This window comes from Macrobrachium nipponense, chromosome 10 (assembly GCF_015104395.2).
Source record: "Macrobrachium nipponense isolate FS-2020 chromosome 10, ASM1510439v2, whole genome shotgun sequence".
In the NCBI taxonomy this organism is placed as follows: domain Eukaryota; kingdom Metazoa; phylum Arthropoda; class Malacostraca; order Decapoda; family Palaemonidae; genus Macrobrachium; species Macrobrachium nipponense.
In genome coordinates, this window is record NC_087204.1 from 53,233,952 (window position 1) to 53,242,480 (window position 8,529).

The 8,529-nt window shown below is 46.7% G+C and overlaps 1 protein-coding gene across 1 annotated transcript in view; it reads right to left on the reverse strand.

The window, feature by feature from the left end:
* LOC135223617 (protein HBS1-like) overlaps positions 1–8,529 on the reverse strand; it is a 241,283-nt gene that overhangs the window by 94,455 nt on the left and 138,299 nt on the right. The window lies entirely within an intron of this gene.

Genomic DNA, 8,529 nt, shown 5'->3' on the forward strand with positions numbered 1-8,529 from the left:
CTCATCTTCCAGTCCACCACTATTAACAGATGATGCTAGCAGGTCAGTTATTGGCCCTAGGAAGAAGGCTGAACTGCTTCATCAAGCTTTTGAAGCCAAGCAATCAGGTGAGGATGTCTCTCTCCCTGATACATGTCATCCTGAACCTATTCTTACAAAATTTCACTCCAGGAGTGTTGAGAAAATTCTGAATAATCTTGATAGCTGGGATGGATTAGATCCTGATGGTGTCTTCCCTTGTTTTTTTTCTTTTTATAAGTTTCTAATGTGCTGTCTCCCAAGATTACTAATGTGCATTTCAGGGGCGAGTCTAACTGATTTTCTTCGATAAAATATTACCAAAGCATAAGATATGAATCAATTTTGGAAATAGCTATTTGAAGCCAGGGTCTAATTGGCAAAAAAATGCAGTGATGTATAATGGTGACAATTAAGGCACTCATCAAGAGTAAATCAAAGAAACTTAAAGGGAAACTTAGCTAAATTTAGTAAGCACCCAGAGAGAGGGTGGTTATGACATAAACTATGACATCTGATGTAATTGCAGGTTTCCCAGTAGTATGGTAATGATCACAGAAACTTGTATTTGACCTTCTTATACAATAAATATTAAAGGAAAGACTGGGCGAATCATTGTTGAGAATGACAATGATATTACAGTTTTGTCTGGTGATATCTTGAGTAATGAATAAGAATTTGGCACAGTATACTATATAAGGGATTTTGACGAAGGAAAAATCTATTTCTGGGTGATTGGCTCGTGTCGCCCTATGAAAGTAATCCTTAATATCATCTTTCTAGGTAAATATCCTAAAAATTACCAGAGAAAAAACAAAATTAAGAAAAAGTGTCAGTAAGACTGACTCGCTCACTCTTAAAAAGAAGTGTCGGTATGAAATAGGGGTGCAGTGTGGAACACTACCACGAGACAAACACCAATTAGAACTTCCTATCAGAATCCCCCTAAGAGAGAGCCGATACCAACGGGCGATGCAGTCTCTACTACTACTACTAGAGGACGCCACGGACAGCAGCGCCCCTAGCGGTCATCCTTAATTAAAACAAAATTACATCTTGTCCTGCAAGGGGGGGTGGGGAAAGCAAGCCATAAAAGGGATGGGTTTCATAGGGCGACACGAGCAATCACCCAGAAAATAGATTTTTCCTTCGTCAAAATCCCTTTTCTGGCTCAGCTCGTGTCGGCCTATGAAAGAGTACCAGAGAAACAGACAAGATGGAAAAGGAAAAAATGAAAAACATGTTAAAATGATGGATATAATATAAGTAAATCGATACAGCATACAAATAAGTACTTAAACTAACTATGGTAAACAATAACAGAATGTTAGTAAACTTAAAGTACTTAAAAGGTAGTAACAATAACATAATATGCATGTAAAATAAAGAAATTGTTTGAATTACTTATTTAGAACATAAAGTGCAATTATATCATATATGTGTCCTACCCTAGCATAAAAATAAGGGTAGGTACACTCAAATCCATCATTAATACAAATAATACAATTAATTCAAATATATACAAACACATTGTGACTGAAGTTATCACAAGGCTAAATGTAAAATTTTATACAAACATATTGTGGCCTAACCTAGCATAAAAATAAGGGTAGGACCACTGGAGTCATATCTGTACAAATGTGGCTGCCCCATAGCAAAAAAAAATAAGGGACAGACCACTATAACACACAACGGCTAAGGCTATGATGATGAGTAGCCTGGTGATAGGTTGAGGCATGTTGGTTGAAGTAGGTAGAAAGGAGACCTGGATCAATACTACAACTACTAAGCATATCGGGGAAACTATGTTTCCCGCTGCTACTGCTGAAAACTTTAAAGATTCCAAGGACTTTAAATAATGCCGTTTAAAGACTGTCGGGGATTTCCATCCAGTATACTTCCTAAGATCCTCAAAGTTCATATGTTGGAAATAGTTAATAGAGGTGGCTACTCCCCTGATATCATGTGCTTTTGGGAATGACTCAGGGTTGGCTTGTTTAATGAAGTAAAGGATTTGTTGTCTAATACCTTTAACTGACAAAGTACCACCTTTTTCTCATCATGAAGAGCACCCCGAGGATCTAGAAGAAGTACGAGATAGAAAGGCTCTAAGGGTTGATACTGGGCAGAGAGAAGGATCCTGTGGAAGTGGGATAACCTTCCAAGGAGCCCACCTTGCAAGAGGATCTTCATTTTTAGCCAAAAAGCTACGATCCGGAGCAAGTAGAACTTCTCCTGATGGGAGGAATTCCAGGATTCCACATGAACCGCATCTCTGGATAGAGCCGACAGTTCTGAAATTCTTGCTCCTGAGGCTAGACTTAATAAGAATAGGGTCTTCCTCAGGAGCATTATGAATGTACAAGATGAGTTGTCAGTATCTGAAGCTAGTTTGAGAACATCATTCAAGAACCATGAACTGTAGTAGGCCTCTGAGAAGGGTCTAAGTTCTAGCACAGGCTTTAGGGATAGATGTGAAATAAGATTCAGTTAAATAAAATCTATCTGAAAACCTACTTGAAAGATTTTCTTCAAAGCCGACTTGTGAGTGGTAATCGTGCTAGCTGCTAAACCTTTTTCAAATAAAGATCTGAAAAAGGATATAGCCAAATTAACTGTCATGGTTGTAGTGTTCGATTCTTCTCTCAAGAAAGATGCTAATTTCTTAACAGCTGAGTCATATTGTCTGATGGTGACTCTCTCTTATCTGATTCCAGGAAGAGAATATTCTGTGGATCATGTTAGCATCTTTATTAGCCGCAAACTTCATGAAGTCCATAAAGTTAGGGTCTGGAGAGTTCCTGAGGAAGCGAACACAGTCCTCATTTGTACTGATTGTGATAGTTTGGGATTGGGGATCCGTTGAGGTCGGAGACCCAATTCCAAGAGAAGTGGATACCAGTTGCTCTTGGGCCAGTCCGGTGCAATCAGAGCTACTATCCCTTTGAAAGACCTTAGTTTGTCTAGGACTTTCAAGAGAAGATTCACTGGAGGAAAAACATAAATTCTCCTCCATTGATTCCAATCCAAAACGACAGGGCGTCCGTGGCAATAAGCCAGGAGGGTCCAGGTTGGGGGCCACATAGCAAGGGAGCTTGTGGTTCGCTTGTGAGGCGAAGAGGTCCACTGGAGACCTGGGACTCTCCGGCCTACCCACTGGAATGACCCGACGTCCAGGGACCACTCTGATTCCAGAGGGACTGACCGGGACAGGGCGTCCGCTATCACATTTCTTACTCCTGCCAGATGAGTGGCAAGGACAGATGCCATTTGTGTTTGCTTGCTAATGCAAAAGATGGCTTATCATGACATGGTTCACATGCTTGGATTTGGACCCTCCTCTGTTGATGCAATGGACTACTACTGCACTGTCCAAACTAGCCTTAGATGAGACTTTTTCGGGGGAAGCAGTCTCTTCAGAGTAAGAAATACTGCCATTGCTTCCAACACGTTTATGTGGATGCTGGCGAAATTGAACTGACCAAGTCCCCTGAACCTGTTTGAACTGAGAGTATCCCCCCCAACCGGACAGGGATGCGTCCGTGTAATGTGTTAACATTGGGAGGGGATATTGAAGGGGTACTTTCTTGGCTAGGTTCTGTATTCTTGACAAGGCCGTAGTTGGTTGCGGAGGATCTGTGGGATCACTGACAACTTGTCTCGATATTTGGAGTTTGCTTTTGACCGCCAATTCGATTTATATCTTTCAACCTTGCTTTCAGAAGGATATCTGTTACTGAAGCAAACTGAAGAGCCCTAGATTTCTCTCCTGGTTTCTTCTTGACGTTTGTTTGCACTTGAGAAATTGCTTACAGTTATTTGCTATTTCTTTCCGTTTGGCTACTGGAATTGATAGATTGTGGGAGGACAAATCCCATTGGATTCCCAGCCACTGAAAACGAGATTCCGGAACAAGTCTGGATTTCGTTTTGTTTATCTGGAACCCCAGATGTTCAGAAAGTGAACTACCTTTTTGGTAGCTTTGAGACATTCCTCGATTGTTGGTGCCCAGATTAACCAATCGTCGAGGTATGCCGCTACCATGATTCCCTGAGCTCTCATTGTTGTACAACCACTTCTGCTATCTTTGTGAATACCTGGGGGCTACATTCAGACCGAAGGGCATCACTTTGAATGAGAATGTCTGACTTCCTAGCCTGAATCCTAGGAATGGGCGGAAGTGCCTGGCTATAGGGATATGATAGTATGCGTCTGTAAGATCGATGGAGCATGTGACGGCTCCACGCGGCAGTAAGGTCCTTACTTGCGAGAGGGTAAGCATCTTGAACTTGTCGCAGCGAATGAAAGAGTTTTAGCTTTGACAAGTCTAAGATTACCCTTCTTTTTGTTGAGCCTTTCTTTGGCACGCTGAATAAGCGACCGCCTTGAAATTTTAGATGCTTGACTCTCGCAATAGCTCCTTTCTGAAGGAGTTCTTCCGCGTAATCTATCAATTCCTTTGACGGTACCTGATGGAATGATTTGATTGGAGGAGGATCTTGGATCCAGCTCCAGCCTAATCCTTTGGACACTATGCTCTGTGCCCAACTGCTGAACCCCCACCTGTGGCGGAAGAGGAACAGCTCCCTCCTACCTGGAGAGCCTCATTGCTGATGGGCGGGTTGGCCACCACGCCCTCCTCTGAACTGCTTACTCCCCTTGCGCCCCTTCCTGCGCCACGGTGACGAAAGTAACCTCTCGCCCTACCCCTCGATTGAGAGTAGCCTTGAGCCTCATAAGCAGGGTTTAAAGGCAGGCGAGATGGCATAGGAGGTCGAAGGCTGGGATTGCTGGGGCACCAGGAGGAAAGGCTGAGTCTGTTTAGATGTAGCAGGTTGTCCTTGTTGGGTGACTGGGACCGCCTGCACAAACTGCTGCTGAGGCTGGAGTTTTTATATGGCTGGAACCTCCTACAGCCTTCTTAGGTTTCTTGCCAGCAGTGGGAACGGATTCCTGTTTCCTCTTAGAGGAAATGCCCCACCTAGCTCTAAGGCTCTGGTTGAGTCTAGCAGCTCCCGTGATGAACTTCGTTCACTGCTGACTCTGGGAAGAGATCAGTCCCCACACCCCCAATGCTGGCGCGTCAAGAGTCTATTAGGCTCGTGCCTGATAGTACACTCTTGAAGAACATGCTTCCGACAGTTCTTCCTGGCTTGGAAGAAGTCAAAAGCGTCTAGAAGAACCGTGTGAAAATGTGCTTTCGCTAAGATCTTGAATAGCGGTTCGTTCGCATAAGACAGCGCCGCCATTTCCGTGATTACGATAGAGTTAAGGGACCTGCCAACCTAGTTCGCGCATCGAACTCTGCCTGGATTAGGGAGTCCGGTAGCCTAGGCAACTTCTCACCGACTGGTCCATAGCGCAGTCCGGCTTGAGTTTACCCTGCGTGAAGTGGCTGGCAGTTTTCCCATAACTCTCCGAAGGCGGGAAAGAGTGGAGAAGTGGACTCCGACTCTCTCAACTGTGGAACGGGCTCTCCTTGAGGACTGCCTGAAGAGCTTCTCCACCAATTTTCGTAGTGAACGGAAGAGAACCTCCTCTTCCGTGGCGAAAATAGTGAAGGGGCTCTTATAGGCCTGGAGTTTAGTGTTAGTACACTCCAGTCCTCAAGGCAGTGAACCCATTCCCGTTTGGGCGTGGTCTCTACTGTAGAGGACAGACTCCTTCGCGATCTTGTCCTCCCTTGTCAGAGCCGTTGGCGTCAGTCCTAGCATACCCGATGAAAGGCTGTGACAGACCCGGAGGATAGAACTCGAAGTCCTCAATCCTTCGAGTGCCAAACTCCGGGATGGAAATCATCCCGTCCTTAAAGGGGGCGTAGGCCGCTACTCTCCATGGATTGTCCATAGAGAAAGATGGCAGAGAGTCGTAAGACGGGAGATGTAGGATCCCCGTGCTAGAAGCAGGGGATACTGGGGGGAGGAGCCTGGGATAGCCCAGTCATCCGATCCTCAGTCTCTTCTTACTCTATTCGAGAGCTCTTGGACGGTCTGTCCAGTTTGAGACAGAGTGCTCGACAATTGTGCGAAACATCTGCTCAAAGCGGGTTCCCCAAGCTGAGATTTGGGACCCAACCATTGCCCCTACCTGCTCCATCATTCCTGGTGAGACAGGAGAAGGAACGCAGGAGCTGGTGCTTTGCTACCGCCCCCTGCGGCATAGCGCGGAGAGGGACAGCGGAGGCGGGAGAAGGCAACGACTCGGAGGTAGCGCGAGCTTTCTCCTTCGAAGCCTTGCCTCTGGAGCTCTTCGACTGGGAAGAGCTTGGCTTAGCCTTTACCGCGTCGGCGTAAGAAGTCGATGACTTCCTCGCCGAAGAAGACGAAGACGACTTCCTGGAAGTCGACTTAGACAGAGTCTTCGGTTCTCTCTTTCCCTTCTCCTTAGGAGGTACAGAGAGAGCGGGAGTGCGGCTAGGGATCTCAGATCCCGAAAAGCCTTGGAAAGAGGCGGAAGAAGAAGGGACAGGAGAAGATCCAGGAGCGCCCAAGGAAAGACCTTGGGCGCCCGACAAACCTACCTCAGCAACAAATCCTCACTTACTACCCGCCATCGCTCGAGATTCAGGTCCAGGCCGCGACGTCCGGAACTGGCTCCTGGGCTGCTACGAGCCCCAACGACTGCTGGAGATCTTGCTGGATGGCGGCTATTACGGGGGCGGCGGACAAGGGTCGACGTAGCCCGTCGACTTGCCCGCAGGGAAGATCTGGATGGCCAGCTTTTTATCCAACATGTAGGCTGCCCCCCTTGGCGGCGTTCTTTCCAAAGCGCCCACACCCACGCTTTCAGGGTGGCGAGGGCGACTTCCCTCACACCGCTAGCCTGAAAGAAAGGCTGATTAGCTACCAGTTGCGGACAGGGTTAACAAAACTTACGAACTAAAAGTGTTAGTAAATTGTAAACAACCTTATAATGGTCTTACCCCATCAACCATCTGACCCGACCAGGGTCGTTAGCAAATGGTGCAGGCCTCAGGATGCCAAACGATGGACTCGTTGAACAGGGTGGCACAAGGGGCGTGAGACCTGCACTCATCATGTCCGCAGGGGTCATGCAGCGTCGCGTTGCAAGCGAGGACCTGACAGTTGGTAGCCTGTAAGTGGAAACGTACATGAGTACAGAGTAAACACTTACAGCCTAACATATGCTCCGCTGGTGCCGGAGCGATAAAGTTAGATAAAACCAGAGCCCTGCTAAAATACGTGTGGTAACCATGTTGGAAGAAAGGCTATGGCTCCGCCAGTGGCGGAGGCACGCAAGAATCAACCAACTAGGATGTGGTGGTAAAGGCAACCACAACGGATAATGGCGGGAGGGGATGGTTGATAACATAACATAATATAACACAATTCATTGTAAAATATCTTAAATTAGGGTATATATCCTTAGCATAAAACAGTGACAACATCAAATCAACTTCTCTCCACCCGTACTAGAAGAGTGCGTAGGTAAGGGTAAGCTCCCTTCGGTAGCGGGGGAGAGATATAAGGATATAGTAGGCAAGCAAACGACATCCATAGTACCCACCCTACCCGCTAGCGGAGCCAATAACCTATAACCAAAGGGGACCCCCGCTGCGGACGGAAGGCTCCTTTCGTATCGTAAGGGAGGTGGCTGATAAATGGGTATGGGGGGGAAGGAGGTCCCGGTGAAACACGGCGGAGCGAGGAAAGGGGGAAGGGATGGCCTACTCCTCCTCCACCCTACATACCCGTATGGAGACCCGGTACCATCATGATGGTCGCCCTAAACCCCCTGCTGGTGGAACCCCCCGGTACCTCCGGAATGTGAGAGAAGGCTATGAGGTTGTTATGACAAACCAAGGGTCCCCCAGCTCCTCCCTACATCAGAGAGGGAGGGAAGGGGCAGGGTGAGGTGCTATGGAACACGTGACCACTAGTGGCCTAGGCCGCGATCACCACAACCGTGGTAGGGCCACGTGAACCAAGCTGTACCAATACATGGAACAAGCACCTAGGCTAGCCTAACACCCTAAATAATAATAATAATAAAATACTCGAAAGGTGGAAGAGACTCTTGAAAAGAGAAAGAAGCCCAGGAGGAGGCAACATATTCCAAGAAACAGTAGCCTACTCCGGAGCCAGCGATAGCCGATGTAGAGCAAGAGCCGGGATGCTGGGCCTAGAATAAAATAATGATAGCCCTAAATACCAAGCTAAGAGAATGGTAAGAGGGCTGAACTAGCTAAAACTCGATGTAAAACAATGAACGTGATAAAGTAAGCCCATAAGTATAAGAAGTCCCAGTATGGAGGACCGGGAATTCTTACGAGGCAGCATGGCCGCCACGAGACAACCGGGGAACCGTATATGACCTATAAAAACGGAAAAATACGGGTACCCGGAAGCTAAAACTATGATAAAATATTACTTATGAGTTACTTAACTTAGCCGTGGCAATTGCAGAACGTTCCATCGTTGAAAAAACGAGATAAATCCAAAATCACAATAGCACGAGAGAAAAACTGCGTCAAGACGCTGGCGCTAAAAA